Source organism: Artibeus jamaicensis, unplaced genomic scaffold (assembly GCF_021234435.1).
Source record: "Artibeus jamaicensis isolate MK-2021 breed Jamaican fruit bat unplaced genomic scaffold, CSHL_Jam_final contig_1410, whole genome shotgun sequence".
NCBI lineage: Eukaryota > Metazoa > Chordata > Mammalia > Chiroptera > Phyllostomidae > Artibeus > Artibeus jamaicensis.
Genome location: NW_026521281.1, coordinates 2,378,056 through 2,394,425, shown reverse-complemented (window position 1 = coordinate 2,394,425; position 16,370 = coordinate 2,378,056). Strand labels below are relative to the sequence as shown.

The 16,370-nt window shown below is 37.6% G+C and overlaps 1 pseudogene; it reads right to left on the bottom strand.

The window, feature by feature from the left end:
• Positions 1 to 2,710: 2,710 nt before the first annotated feature.
• Positions 2,711 to 3,014, bottom strand: LOC119055460 (60S ribosomal protein L36-like; annotated as a pseudogene).
• Positions 3,015 to 16,370: the final 13,356 nt, after the last annotated feature.

Genomic DNA, 16,370 nt, shown 5'->3' with positions numbered 1-16,370 from the left:
GGGTAAGAAAGATGCAGACATGAAAGGGGCTGGTCCAACACCCAGGTGGATAAAAATTTGGGAGGGATATCTAGAGACCGAGGAGTCCCACACCCACAATAGGCTGCCCAGCCCACATGTTTTCAGTGCCAGGAAGATAAGTCCCCACAACTTCTAGCTGCAAAAACCATCAGGGATTGAATTGGTGAAAGGAACTTCTTGGAGCCCCTACTCTTAAGGAACCCACACATGGACTCACCTACTCAGACTCACTCCCTCAGTGCTCCAGCACTATTGTAGCAGCTTGAAAGGCACCAGTGGTATACAAGGGACAAACTGAAGTGTCTGGTATCAAGTGAGCGGAGGCCACTGTCCCTTTGCTAAACCCTCCCCACACAGAGCTTATTAGGCTGGTGCGGTATCTGAGAATCATTCAGCCTGACTAACAGTGTCTGCCCAGCCTTGGAGATCCCCAGAGACTCTGCCCCACCCAACTTACAGGCCCACCCAAGATGCGTTTTCATCAGAATGGCTGGTCTTGGCTCCTAAACCCTGTCAAACAAGCAACAGCTAGCTTCAGTGATCCCTAGCAGCAGCCAGGTTAGATTCATATCTCAGCTTTGCCTGGGAATCTCTAAGTGCAGCACAAGTAGCACACATCTCAGATTGCTTTACAGCTCAGAATGGGTGCCCCAGGAAAAACAAAGGTGGGGACTGACCATGGCTGGCACTCCCCAGGAAACCCCAGGACCAGTGCACCCAGTAGATAGCTAAAGACCACATTGGAGCACCACCACCCTACCCCTGCATACATGATTTACATAGAGGGTGGAGGTTGGTGGTAAGTGGTCACAGCCAGTCTTTGAAGCTGACTGCCATAGGTAAGTTCCTCCCATTGACCTGCCAACAGCAATCAAAGCTCAACTACAAGAGGAGGGTGTACTCAGCGTACATGATGGGCACACCTTGAGTACCCAGCTTGGGTGATAAGGGAGGCTGCGCCATTGGATCCTACAGGACACCTACTACATTAGGCCACACTACCAAAACATGGAGTCAAAGCAGCTCTATTTAATAAATATAAACAAACACAGGGAGGCTGCCAAAATGAGGAGACAAAGAAAAAATGACTCAAATGAAAGAACAGATCAAAACTCCAGAAAAAGAACTAAATGAGATGGAGATAAACAAACTACTGGATGCAGAGTTCAAAACATTGGTTATAAGAATGGTCAAGGAACTTAGTGAGGACCTCAGCAGAATTAAAAAATCCAGACATAAACGAAGGCTACACTAATTGAAATAAAGAACAATTTACAGGGAAACAACATTAGAGTAGATGAAGCCGAGAATCAAATCAATGACTTGGAAAATAAGGAAACATAAAACAACCATACAGAACAAGAAGGAAAAAGAATCCCAAAAAATGAGGGGAGCATTAACAGCTCCTGGGACAACTTCAAGAGGTCCAATATTCACATCATAGTGGTGCCAGAAGGAGAAGAGAAAGAGCAAGAAATTGGAAATCTATCTGAAAAAATAGTGGAAGGAAACGTCCCTAATTTGGTGAAGGAAATAGTCATGCAAGTCCAGGAAGCACAGAAGGTCCCAATTTTGATGGATGTAAAGAGGCCCACTGCAATACACATCATAATTAAAAGTTCAAAGGTTAAAGTTAAAGAGAAACAGTTATCAGATGGTTGCCAGATGGGAGGGGGGAGAATGGGTGAAGAGATGAGGGGATTAAGAAGTACAAATAGGTAGTTACAGAACAGCCATGGGGATGTAAGGTACAGTATAGGAAATGGAATAGCCAAAGAACTTCTACTCATGACCCATGGACTTGAACAATGGCGTTGGATTGCCTGAGGGAGTAGGGGGTGCTGGGTGGAAGGGGGCAAAGGGAGAAAAATAGGACAACTATGATAGCATAATCAATAAAATACAATTTAAAAAGTTTTTCAGCTTTCACCTGTGGGTTTGTTATGTATGGCTTTATTATGTTGAGGTATATCCCCTCTATACTCAAATTGCTGATAGTTTTTAATCATAAATGGATCTCTAATATTTTGTTGAAGAGTTTTTTAAAATCTATATTCATTAGTGATATTGACCTATAATTTTCTTCCTTTTTTTTGTTATGTCTTTATCTGGTTTTGGTATTAGGGTCATGTTGGCCTCATAAAATGAGTTGAGAAAGCAACTCCTGTGGAGGAGCTGCTGGAGGAGGGTTGGGCAAGACAAGCAATTTGGGTGAGGTTGGACATCAGAGAATAAGTAGTGTGACAATGTTAGTCAGGCAAGTGGAGAGTTCAGATCTGGTGTCCTTCTGCATGGGTCTGGTTAGGTGGAAGGAGAGCTCAACAAAAGAACAGTGGTGTTTGCCAGTACTTCAATGCCTGGAGAGAGTTGCCCTGACCTCTGCCCCTCCAACCATTACCCTGAAGTTAATCAATTTCATTTCTTTCTGTAAGCTCCTGGTGCTTTTTGAGTTGCTGCCTCTGCAACAGAACTTAGAGCAAGTTAATTTGTGTACCTGCCCTTTAAGATCACTGTGTCTCGTTCTCCCACAGCCCTTGTCTCTCTGAGATGCAATCCTTGATGGTTTTCAAAGCCAGATGTTATGGGAACTTCTCTTCCTGGCAATTTTGCCCAGACTAGGGAGCCCATATATCCCTACCATTTCTACTTTTTTTTAACAGGTCTTATTACACACAGAGAAGATTGGAGTTCAGTCCTGGGCTGCTATCTTCTTCCTTATGGCTGCAAAGATATTGCTAAACTCCTCTCTCTTCTTCTTGGCATGGATGTGTGCCTGTATTCTTTTCTTGATGAACTTCAGGGCTCTCTTGCATTTAGAGACTTTGAGCAGCTCTGTGGCACACTGCTAATAGGGGGCAAAGTCATACACTTCTCAGATCATGTCCTGCATGAACTTGGTGTGCTTAGTGAGAAGTTTGTGGTGGCTCACTCACATTCTTGTTCACCTTGTAACCCTTGTTGTGGCCCATGGCCATGGGGTAGCACATAGCCATGGCTACCACTCCTCAGTTGCTGCTTTGGTGGCATCCCTACCATGTCTTAATCAATCACTACGCTGTAGATGTGAGACCTGTCCACTGCATATGTCTGCTTCTCCAAGCTGTCTCAATGTTGTTTCTTCTTTATATCCTTAGTTATAGGAATTCTGTTCAGCTAACCTTCAGATGATCCTTAGTGATGGTTGTTCTATAATTTATTTGTAATTATAATGTGATTGGGGGAAGAGGTGGTCTCAGTTTACCTTTTCTACCATCTTGAATCTAAGTTTATAAGCAGTTTTTTAAATGTATCCTTAACATACACCTCACCAATCCCACTCTCATCTAGTTATCCAAATATATTAAATTTATGTCCACAAAAACCTGCACTCAAATGTTTATGACAGCTTTATTCCTAGTAGCCAACAACTGGAAACAACTCAAATGCCCATGAAAAGTGTAAATGAATAAACAAACTGTGATACAGTCACACAATGGAATACTATTCAGAAATAAAAGAAATAAACTTAATTCACATACATCATGTATGAACCTTACATTTTGCTAAATGAAAGAAGGCAGACCCCCAAATGTTACATAATTTATTATTCCATTTACAATGAAATTTTTATTAAAAGATATACAGATTGGAAAGAGCTGAGTGCTTTTCATTTGCTGGAAGAGATAAATGGCTTTCATTGGGAGGTGTTGATTAAAAAGGCGAGATATGGCCCTGGCTGGTGTGGCTCAGTGGATCGAGTGCTGGCCTTCGAACCTAAGGGTCACAGGTTAGACTCCCAGTCAGGGTACATGCCTGGGTTGTGGGCCAGGTTCCCAGTAAGGAGCACGTGAGAGGAAACCACACACTGATATTTATTTCCCTTTCTCCCTTCCTTCCCCTCTCTCTTAAAATAAATAAATAAAATATTTTAAGAAATAAATAAAAAAATATAAAGGAATTTTTAAAGGGCATGGAACTATTCTGTATGGTGCGATGGTGGTAGACATAGGATTGCATGTTTTCGTCAACCCCATAGAACTGTACATTAAAAAAGTGTATTTTGTGAATAGAAGACTATGAAAAAATAACATTAGCAGTATATTTTTCATTCACATAGGAGGCAATAGAATTGTTTTTACACTTGGATGAGTGGCCCCATTCCACTACAGTGCCCCTCCTTCTGTTGTCTGTAAAGACCACTTAGGTTAGAGCGTGGTCTCCTCTAAACATTTCAGCAACTAGGTTCTCATAGAGACCAACAGCAGCAGAGACTTGATGGTTTTAATGAAACTTTCATGGTTTTAACGAAATGTGTGGGTATAAAGGAAAGGATTAAAAACTCAGAGTTCATTGTCAGGGAGAGCTGCGCTCCAATCTCAGCTCTACCACCTAATGACTAGGACCTTTAGCTTGTCATTGGGTCTCTACATGCCTCAGTTTATCATCTGTAAGATGGGGGTAAGAGTATCAAGCCAGTAGGGTTGTAGTGAGGATGGAATGTGATATCTGTAAATGCCTACACAATGCCAGACATGAGGTAAACACCAAGTAAATGTTTTCTACTTGGTGACTTCACCTCTCTCTGAGTATTAAAGTTTTCTTAGAATTAACAACAAAAAGGCCAAGTGACTACAAATATACCAGAGTTCAAACCTAAACTCTAATAATTGAGTTTTATAACTTTGGGTTTTCTGAGCTTTAGTTTTCTCATCTATAAAATAGAACGTATGGTGCATTACTGTAAGGGTCCAGGGGTTTGGTCCTTATATTCCCTTATCATTCCTGCATTTCTCTGTTTTACCTTCTTCCCTAAAGATCTTAGTCCACTCCCATAGCATCATATGTCACCCTTTCATCAGTAATTCTACAATCTGATCTTTGTTCAACTCCCTTGAATGTCTTATCTTTCATTAGACTCAGCATCATCAGACTCATCGTGAAAGGTAAGGTGAGGGCAATTTACACCTTAATTCATTTTAAAAAGTCACATATTCATTTTTCCTGTACCAGGAATTGTTTTAGGTCCCCCAAATATAGCAGGGACCAAGCAAAGTGATTGCTCCTTAAAGTGGGAGAAACATCTGACTGAAGAAAACACAAGAAAAATAAATGTCCCAAGATAATTCAGTGTCTTGTTTCAGAGCTAAGAACTGGTATCTATGGATTGAAAATATAGGGAAGCATATTTCTACTCAAAAATAAAAACATTCTGCCATGAAAGAAAAAAGTATTTTACTGCATGCAAACTAAAAGAAATTAACTACAGTGGCAGCAGAACCAAAGGTACAGACATTGACAAATAAATACAACTATATTACAAATAAATGTCATAAGTACTTTGAAAGTAAGAAAAAAACTAAGTTGTAATCAGTGACCTTGGAAAACATGATCTTATTCTAATACTGTCAGGCTAGAGACAAAAAGAACTGTACACTCACATCAATTAGTATTTTGGTTGGTAAATTGGAAAATTTGTTTATTTACATGTGTATGGATTAGCAATTCTACAACTACTTTACATGTTCACAGGTTAGACAATTAAGTAAAAATATTGCAGATAATACATCCCAAGTTTCTCACTGCTGTATGAAAATGTTTCAAGTAAGTAAAAATGTAATAAACCCTGTGATCAAAAGAACACAAAAACCAACCTTAACATATTCCCAATTGTCACAGTGGGAATAATTTGAGCAATAAAATAAATAAGGTAGTTGATTACCCAGAGAATACAGAAATGTCTTTAATTAATACTGATGTTTTTCTTAAAGGTTTTATTTATTTATTTTTAGACAGAGGGGAAGGGTGGTAGAAAGAGAGGGAGAGAAACATCAATGTGTGATTGCCTCTCACATGCCCCCTACTGGGGACTTGACCTGCAACCCAGGCTTGTGCTTTGGCTGGGAATTGAACAAGCAACTCTTTGGTTCGCAGGCCAGCACTCAATCCACTGAGCCACATCAGCCATGGCTAATTAATACTGAAATTAATAAAGGTTTGAATAAGTAAGTGAATAGGAGAAAAGGAACATCTCTGCTATTACCCATGAAGAGTTCAATATTTTATCTTAGTGCTGAGACAGAGATTGTTATGCTCACTGATATTGGTTTTTCTCCTCTTTCCTCTAAATATTCACCTAATTTGAATTTTCTAGATCCCTTCCAGTTAGATTGAGATTTTATGTCTAAGTTCTTACCTCATGGAATTTTGGTAGAAATCATAGATGCTGTTTATTTATTTATTTTGAAATACTTTATTGTTTATGCTATTACAGATATCCCAATATTTCCTCTTTGTCCCTGTCCACCCAGCCCCCCTGCACTTCCTCAGGCAACCCCAAACACATTTCCATGTACATGGGTCATTCATATATGTCCTTTGATCCCTTCACCTTATTTCAACCAGTCCCCATTTTCTCCCTCCCCTCTTACAGCTGTCAGTCTATGCCATGTTTCTATGCCTCTGATTCTATTTTGGTCCTTAGTTTATTTTGTTCATTAAGTTCCATTTATAAGTGAGATCATAGGATATCTGTCTTTCATTGATTGGCTTATTTCACTTGGCATAATAGTTTCCAGTTTCATCCATACTATTGTGAACGGTAAGAGTTCCTTCTTTTTTTATTCACTTCAGGGTACTATTCCATTTTGTGAGTATACCACAGCTTTTTTATCTACCAATCTACTAATGGGCACTTTGGCAGTTTGCAGGCTATTGTAAATAATGCTGTTATAAACATAAAGATGTGTAAGTTCTTTTGGATTGGTGTTTTAGGATTCTTAGGATACATTTACAGAAGTGGAATCACTGAGTCAAAGGAAGTTTTGTTTTTAATTTTTTTGAGGAATCTCAATACTGTTCTCCACAGTGGCTGTACCAGTCTGCATTCCCACTAACAGTGCACAAGGGTTCCTTTTTCTCCGCATCATCCCCAGCACTTGTTGTTTGTTGACTTATTAATGATAGCCATTTTAGCAGGTGTGAGGTGATAACTCATTCTGGTTTTAATTTGCATCTCTCTGATGATTAGTGATGTTGAGTATTTTTTCATGTGTATGGGCCATCTGTATGTCTTCCTTGGAGAAAAGTATATTCAGGTCCTTTGCTCATTTTTAAATTGGGTTGTTTGTCTTCCTGATGTGAGTCATATAAGTTCTTTATATATTTTGGAGATTAAACACTTCTCCAATGTATTAATGGCAAATATGTTCTCATGTACAGTGGGTTCCCTTTTCATTTTGATGATGGTTTTTGTAGCTGTGCAGAAGCTTTTTAATTTGATGTAGTCTCATTTGCTTATTCTTTCCTTTGTTTCCCTTGCTCTAGGAGATATTTTTGCTGATGCAAAAATATTGCTACACTAGATACCTGAAATTCTATTGCCTCTGTTTTCCACTAGGATTTTTATGGTATCATGACTTATATTTAAATCTTTTATCTATTTTGAGTTTATTCTGGTGTACAGTGTAAGCTGATAGTCTAGTTTCATCTTTTTGCATGTACCAGTCCAAGTCTCCTAGCACCATTTATTGAAGAGACTGTCTTTACTCCATTATGTGCACTTGCCTCCTTTGTTGAATATTAATTGACCATAGAGACATAGGTTTATGTCTGGGCTCTCTGTTCTGTTCCATTGATCTATATGTCTATTCTTATGCCAGTACTGGGCTGTTTTTACTATAGTGGACTTGTAGTATAGTTTGATACCAGATATTGTAATCCCTCCGGCTTTGCTCTTCTTTCTCTAAATTGCTGAGGCAATTCAAAGTATTTCTTGGTTTGGAATATTTGTTCTATATATGTGAAGTATGTCATTGGTATTTTAATGGGAATGACATTGAATCTATAGATTGCTTTGAGTAGTATGGGCATTTTAATGATGTTAATTCTTCCTACCCAAGAACATGGTACATGCTTCTCCTTATTTGTACCTTCCTTAATTTATTTCTTTAGTGTCCTATAGTTTTCCAAGTACAAGTCTTTTACCTCCTTCATTGAATTTACTCCTAGGTACCTAGGTGCCATTTAAAGTCCTATTCCCTAAAAAGTCTAGAGCTATGCCAAACAATATGGTTGCCTCTAGCCACATATGGCTATCGAGTATCTGAAAGGTGACTAGTCTGAAATGAGATATTCTGTAAGTATCAAATATACATGAAGAAACATAAGTTTAAATATATCACTAATAATATATATTAATTGTACATTGAAGTTATACTATTTTGAGCATGTTGGGTTTAATATATTGTTAAATTTATTTTTACCTGTTTCAAACAAGTAATGTAATAATAAATACACTTTAATGTAATAATTAATACATTTTAAACTACATGTGTCACTCATCTATCTTTTTAGCTTTGAGATATAATTGACATATAACGTGTAAGTTTAAGGTATACAATGTAATGATTTTATATATGTACACATTGCAAAATGATTACTATAATAAGGTTGAGTAAAAACATTCATCACCTCACACAGTTACATGTTTTTGTGTATGTGTGTGATGAGAATTTTCAAAACCTAGTCACTTAGCAACTTTCAAATATATAATACATAATATATTAACCATGCTGCACTTTACATTCTCAGAACTTATTCATCTTTTCACTGGAAGCTTGTACCCTTGGACCAATTTTACCCATTTCTCCACCCACAACTACCTTCATCCCTGGCAATCACTAATTTGCTCTGTTTCTATGAGTTTGAGTTTCTTAGATTTCATATAAAATTACACAGCATTTGTATTTCTCTGGCTTATTTCATTTATCATAATGCCTTCAAGGTCCATCCCTGCTGTCACAAGTGTCCTTATTTTTTATGGCTGAATAATATTTCAGCATATATATATATATGTTATATTATATATATACACAACCACATCTTATACATTCAGCCATCAATGGACCATGTCTTAGCTATTTTAAGTAGTGTCACAGTGAACAGAGGGGTGCAGATATCTCTTTGAGATAACGATTTATTTATTTTAAATGTATTCCTGGAAGTGTAATTGCTGGATCAAAAGATTGTTCTATTTTTAAAATTTTGAGGAAAAGAGAGAGACAGAGAGGAACACAGGTACAAAAGTGGCAGTGAATAAGTACCTATCAATAATAATATTAAATGTAAATGGATTAAATGCTCCAGTCAAAAGACATAGAATAGCCGAATGGATAAGAAAGCATGACCCACAGATACACTGCCTACAAGAGACCCACCTCAGGACAAAAGACAATCACAGACTAAAAGTGAAAGTTTGGAAACAAATTTTCCAAGAAAATGGACTAGAAAAAAAAAGCCAGGGTAGCAATTCTCATATCAGACAAAATAGACTTCAAAAAAAAAAGGGTCATAAAGAGAGACCCAGAAGGTCAATTCATAATACTCAAGGGAAGAATCAACCAAGAAGACATTAACATTGTGCCCTGGCTGGCGTAGCTCAGTGGATTGAGCGCGGGCCTGCAAACCAGATAACCGTGGTTCGATTCCCAGTCAGGGCACATGCCTGGGTTGCAGGCTGGTTCCCTGCAGGCCAGTTCCCAACAGGGGATGCACGAAAGGCAACCATACATTGATGTTTCTCTCCCTCTCTCCTTCCCTTGCCCTCTAAAGATAAACAAATAAAATCTTTTTTAAAATCTTTAAAAAAAAGACATTAACATTGTAAATATATATGCACCCAACATAGGAGGACCCAAATATATAAGGAAAATCTTAGAGGACTTCAAGGGAGATATAGACAGCAACACAATTATAGTAGGGGATTTTAACACCCCACTGTCAAAAATGGACAGATCTTCCAAACAAAATATCAACAAAGATAGTGTGGCATTGAACAATGTCCTAGATGAAATGGACTTAACTGATATATGTAAGACCCTTCATCCCAAAGAAGCTAAATACACATTCTTTTCAAATGCACATGGAACATTTTCCAAGATAGACCACATGATAGGACACAAAACAAGCCTCAACAAATTCAAGAAAATTGAAATCATACCAAGCATCTTCTCTGACCACAAGGGACTGAAATTGGAAACCAACCCCAAAGGAAAAAAACCCAAAACACCCCAAATCATGGAGACTGAATGGCATTCTATTAAACAATGAATGGGTAAAGAATAAAATTAGGGAAGAAATCAAAAAGTTTCTGGAAACAAATGAAAATGATCTCACAACAACCTAAAACTTATGGGACACAGCAAAGGCAGTCCTGAGAGGGAAGTTTATAGCAATACAGGCCTATCTAAAAAGGATAGAAACATTTCAAACAAACAACCCAACTCTATGCCTACAAGAACTCGAGGAACAACAACAAAGAGAGCCCAGAGCAAGTAGAAGGAAGGAAATAACCAAGATCAGAGCAGAATTAACTGACATAGAGACAAAAAGTACAATTCTAAGGATTAGTGAATCCAGGAGCTGTGTTTTTGAAAAGATAAACAAAATCGACAAGCCATTAAGTAGTCTCATCAAGAAAAGAAGAGAGAGGACCCAAATGAAAGAGGAGAGATTAAAACTGACACCACAAAAATAGAAGGAATTGTAAGAAACTACTGTGAAGAACTGTATGCCAAGAAATTTGAAAATCTAGGTGAAATGGACAAATTTCTAAAATAATATAATCTTCCAAAAGTCAATGAAGAAGAAACAGAAAGCCTGAACAGACCAATAACAGCAGATGAAATTGAAGCAGTAATCAAAAAACTCCGGTCACACAAAAGCCCTGGACCAGATGGTTTCACAGGAGAATTCTACAGAGCATTTAAGGAAGACTTAACTTCTATCCTTCACAGATTATGCCAAAAAATCCAAAATGATGGAAGACTCCCAAACTTTTTATGAAGCCAGCATCATCCTAATTCCAAAGCCAGATAAAGACACAACAAAGAAAGAGAACTTCAGGCCAATATTGCTGATGAACATAGATACTAAAATCCTCAACAAAATATTGGCGAATCACATCCAACAATACATTAAAAAGATCATACACCATGACCAAGTGGGATTCATCCCAGGGACACAAGGATGGTTCAATATTTGCAAATCAGTAAATGTAATACATCACATAAACAAAAGCAAAAACAAAAATCACATGATCATATCAATAGATGCAGAAAAAGCACATGATAAGGCACAACACCCATTCATGATAAAAACACTCAGCAAAGTGGGAATACAGAGAGCATTCCTCAATATAATAAAGGCCATATATGAGAGACCTACGGCCAACATCATACTCAATGGGCAAAAACTATAATCCTTTCCACTAGGATCAGGAATAAGACAAGGATGTCCACTTTCACCACTTCTATTCAATATAGTATTGGAAGTTTTAGCCACAGCGATCAGACCAGAAAAGGAAATAAAAGGCATCCAAATCGGAAAGGAGGAAACAAAACTGTCATTGTTTGCAGATGACATGATAGTGTACATGGAAAATCCTATAGACTCTACCCAAAAACTGCTCGATGTGATAAATTAATTTGGTAAAACAGCGGGATACAAAGTCAATATCCAGAAATCAAAGGCATTTTTGTATAGTAACAGTAAAACAGCAGAAGCTGAAATCAAGAAAAAAAACATTTGATATAGCGAAAAGAAAAAAATATATATCTGAAAATAAACCTAACCAAGGAGGTAAAAGACCTGTATACAGAAAATGACACAACATTGAAGAAAGAAATCAAGGCAGAGATAAACAAATGGAAACATACACCATGCTCATGGATTGGAAGCATTAACATCATCAAAATGTCCATACTACCCAAAGCAATTTACAGATTCAATGCAATACCTACTAAAGTACCAATGGAATATTTCACAGACATAGAACAAACACTTCAAAAATTTATATGGAACCATAAATGACCCCAAACAGCAGCTGCAATTTTGAGAAAGAAGTACAAGGTACGAGGGATCACAATACCCGATACCAAACTATATTACAAGGCCACTGTCACCAAAACAGCCTGGTACTGGCATAAAAACAGGCACATAGACCAATGGAACAGAACAGAGAGCCCAGAAATAAACCCAAGTCTCTATGGGCAACTAATATTCGACAAAGGGGGCAGCAACATAAAATGGAGTAAAAATAGCCTCTTCAACAAATGGTTTTGGGAGAACTGGACAGCTACATGCAAACAAATGAAATTTGAGCACCAACTTACACCATACAGCAAAATAAATTCAAGGCGGATAAAAGACTTAAATATAAGCCATGACACCATTAAAGTCCTAGAGGAGAATATTGGCAGGAAAATCTCAGATATTTCACACAGCAACATTTTTACTGATTTGTTCCCCAGAGCAAGGCACATAAAGGAAAGAATAAACAAATGGGATCTCATAAAAATTAAAAGCTTCTGCATGGCTAAAGAAAACAGTATTAAGATAAAAAGAGGAGAAACTGTTTGGGAAAACATATTTGCCAGTGATACCTTAGACAAGGGTTTAATCTCCAAAACATACAAAGGACTTACACGACTCCACACTAAGAAGACAAGGAACCCAATTGAAAAATGGGCAAAGGACTTGAACAGACACTTCTCCAAAAAGGACATTCAGAGGATCCAGAGACACATGAAAAGATGCTCAATATCACTAGCTATCAGAGAGATGCAAATTAAAACCACAATGAGATAGCACTTTACACCAGTCAGGATGTCTATCATAAACAAAGCAACAAACAACAAATGTTGGAGAGGGTGTGGAGAAAAGAGGACCCTAGTTCACTGTTGGTGGGATTACAGACTGGTACAACCACTATGGAAAACAGTATGAAATTTTCTAAGAAAACTAAAAATTCATATGCCTTTTGACCCACCAATTCCACTGTTAGGAGTATATCCCAAGAACCCTGAAACACCAATCCAAAAGAACCTATGCGCCCCAATTTTCATAGCAGCACAATTTATAATAGCCAAGAGTTGGAAGCAACCTAGATGCCCATCAGTAAATGAATGGATCCAAAAACTATGGTACATTTACACAATGAAATTTTATGCAGCAGAAAGAAAGAAGGAGGTCCTACCCTTTGCAACAGCATGGATGGAACTGGAAATCATTATGCTGAGTCAAATAAGCCAGGTGAAAGACAAATACCATATGATCTCACGTTTAACAGGAACCTAAACAACAAAACAAACAAGGAGGCAAAATATGACTAAAGACACTGGAATACAGAACAGGCTGACAGGGACCAGAGGGGAGAGGGACCAGGAGAAAAGGGGAAGGATTCATAGGAACAAGTATAAAGGACACATGGACAAAAACTAAAGCGGCAGGGGGAAATGGGAGGGAAGTGGGGAGCACTTGGGGAGTTGGGCAGGGTTGGGAGTATAAGACAGAAAACTGTACTTGAACCATAATTAAATAAATCTAAAAATTTTTTTGGAGGAACTTCCAAAATTTTTTGTTAGTGCTGTTACCAATTTTTATTCCCACCAACCGTGAACAAGGGTTCCCCTTTCTCCATACCCTTGCCAGCACTTGTTATTGCTTGTCTTTTTTTAATAATAGCCATTCTAAACAGTTATGAAGTGATATCTCATTTTAGTTTTGATTTGCATTTTTATTATCAGTGATATCGATTAGCTTTTTATGTACCAGCTGGCTATTTAAATATCTTCTTTGGAAAAAATGTCTATCATTTCCTTTGCTCATTTCTATTTAAATTGTTTTTGTTTTTGTTTGTACTCTTGAGTTGTATGAGTTCCTTACATGTCCTGGACATGAACCTCTTAGTAGGTATGTGGTTTGCAAATGTTTTCTCCTAATCTATAGATTGTTTTTTCTTTTTTGTTAATTGTTAATTTTTCTGTGCATAGCCTTTAGGTTTGATGTAGTCCCTCTTGTTGATTTTGCTTTTGTTGCTGTGCTTTGAGTGTCATATTTACAAAATCTATGACCAATGTCAATGAAGTTTTTTCCTGTTTTCTTTGATCCATTTTGAGTGCATTTTTATTAACAGTGTGAGGTAGAGGTCCAGTTTCATTTTTTGGATATGAATGTTCAGTTTCCCTGACACCATTTATTTTTTTAATTAATTTTTTATTGTTTAATTACAGTTGTCCCCATTCCCCCCCCCATTACTCTCCCCTGCTCTACCCACACCCCAACTTCCACATTCAATCCTCCCCACCTGTTGTCTTTCTCCATGGGTCCTTTGTACATGTTCCTTGACTTGACCCTTGCCCTTCTTCCCCCCTTACCCCCCTCTTTCCTCCATTGTAGTTACTGTCAGTTGGTTTTTCATTTCCATGTTTCTGGTTCCATTTTGCTTGCTTGTTTCTTTTGTTGATTAGGTTCCACTCATAGGTAAGATCATATGGTATTTGTCTTTCATCACGTGGATTATTTCACTTAGTAGAGTATTTTATAGTTAAGAGACTGTCTCTTCTCAACTGAGTATTCTTGATTTCCTTGTACACATGACTTATTCTAATATTTCCATTGGACAATGCTATTCTAGAAAATTCTTCCTACCTTTCCCTTTCTTCAGTTGTTGGCCAGCTAGATGGAGAGTATCTGGTGAAGGATCATGGAGTCATTGAAAATGGCTGAGGTGTGATGAGATTAAGATGCCCTTTTCCTTGAATTAGCAATTTTAGGAACTCTGCTTATTGAATGGAAACACCTGCACTGAACTATTTTATGTGTGAGATTTTTTTCATATTACATGAATAATATTTGGATTGTTTTTGTAAAAGAACTAAGCATAAACTAATAATGCAAGTAGCACAGGAAAGAGTTGATCAAAATAAAGAGGATCTGGATATTGAAGTAGGTATTTTAAGTAAGTTCTGCATGTTAGCCCTCATTGTGAATATAAGGAACAGAGAATTAAGATAGTGGGAAAAAAGCCCTGGCTTGTGTGATTCAGTGGACTGAGTGCTGCCCTGCAAAGCAAAGGGTCATTAGTGTGATTCCCAGTCAGGGGACATGCCTGGGTTTCAGGCCAGGTCCCCAGGAGGGGATGCATGAGAGGCAATCACACATTGATTTTCCTCTTCCTCTCTTTCTCCCTCTTTCGCCCTCTTTGAAAATAAAATTTAAAAATCTTTAAAAAGAAGTAATGCAAGTGCAAAGTTCTGGAAGTGGGAGAATATTTTGCTTGTTCAAGGAGCACCAACAATGCCAATGTAGAAGGAGCTCAGTTAGATGATAGGCTGAACCATTTGGAATAACTGATATTTGACCTAGTGTGGCCTAAGAACATAGAAATTTTATACTCCTATACTTGAATATGATACCTGAGAATAGTAGGTAATATCAGAAAGACAACAGAATAGGGGCAGGAGCTGGACCATGTACAGTCTTGTAAGAAACTCTAGGTACTTTGGCTTTTCCTCTAAGTGAAATTGGGAGCCATTGTAGGTTTTGACTGATATATGAGATAAGAATATAAAGAGACATGAGTACAAGTAATCAATCTAGTAAGGAGGCCTTTGTAATAAACTGGCTATAGAATGAGGATGCCTTAAATTAGGGTGGTAATAGTGAAAATGTTTAAAATGGTCACATTTGGGACAAATTTTGAAAGTATGGCCAACATAATCATGACAAATTAGATGAGGGCTATGTGAAAGATTTACATTCAATTTATATGCTGAGCAAATGGAAAGATGGACTTTCTATTTACTGTGACGGGAACGTAAATCTGCAGGTGAAGCAGGTTTTAGGGGAAATATAACACTCTCAAATTGGATATATTGGCTTTGCTAGCCAGCCCCACGGAGAGGTTAAGTAGGTAACTAAATTTACAAGTCTACAGTGCAGAGAGAAGTCGGCTGAAACATACAAATTCAAGACATTACAACTCATAGATGATATTTAAAGTCATAAGCCTGGATGAAATAACCAAGGGAGAGAGTGTAGATAGAGAAGATGTCTACGGACTGAGCCCAGGGACAGCAAAATTAAGACATGGGCATAATAAGGAGGAATGAATAAAAAAGAAAAAGAAATAGCCAGTGAGTTACCAGAAAAACCTGGAGTGTAAAATCCTCAAAGTCAAATAAAAAAGCTTTTATTGAAAAATAGATGATCAAAAGCTGCTGATTAATATTAAACAGTGAAGGAGAAAAATTAATGAAAATTAGAGGTCATTGTTGACATTAAGAGCAGTTTTATGGAATGCTGGGGGAGTGGGCAGGGGAACCAGACTAGAATAGAAAGAGGGTTTAGAAAGACAATGAAAGGGAAAAAATGATAATACATAAGCAACTCTTTCAAGTTTTGATGCAAAGTGGAAGAGAAAAATAAGGTGGTCACTGGAAGAGTAAGTGGAATCCAAAGAGAGTATTTTTGAGAAGGGAAAAGTAACATGTTATGTTGAATGCTTGATGCAAAAATAAGAAAGTTATAGA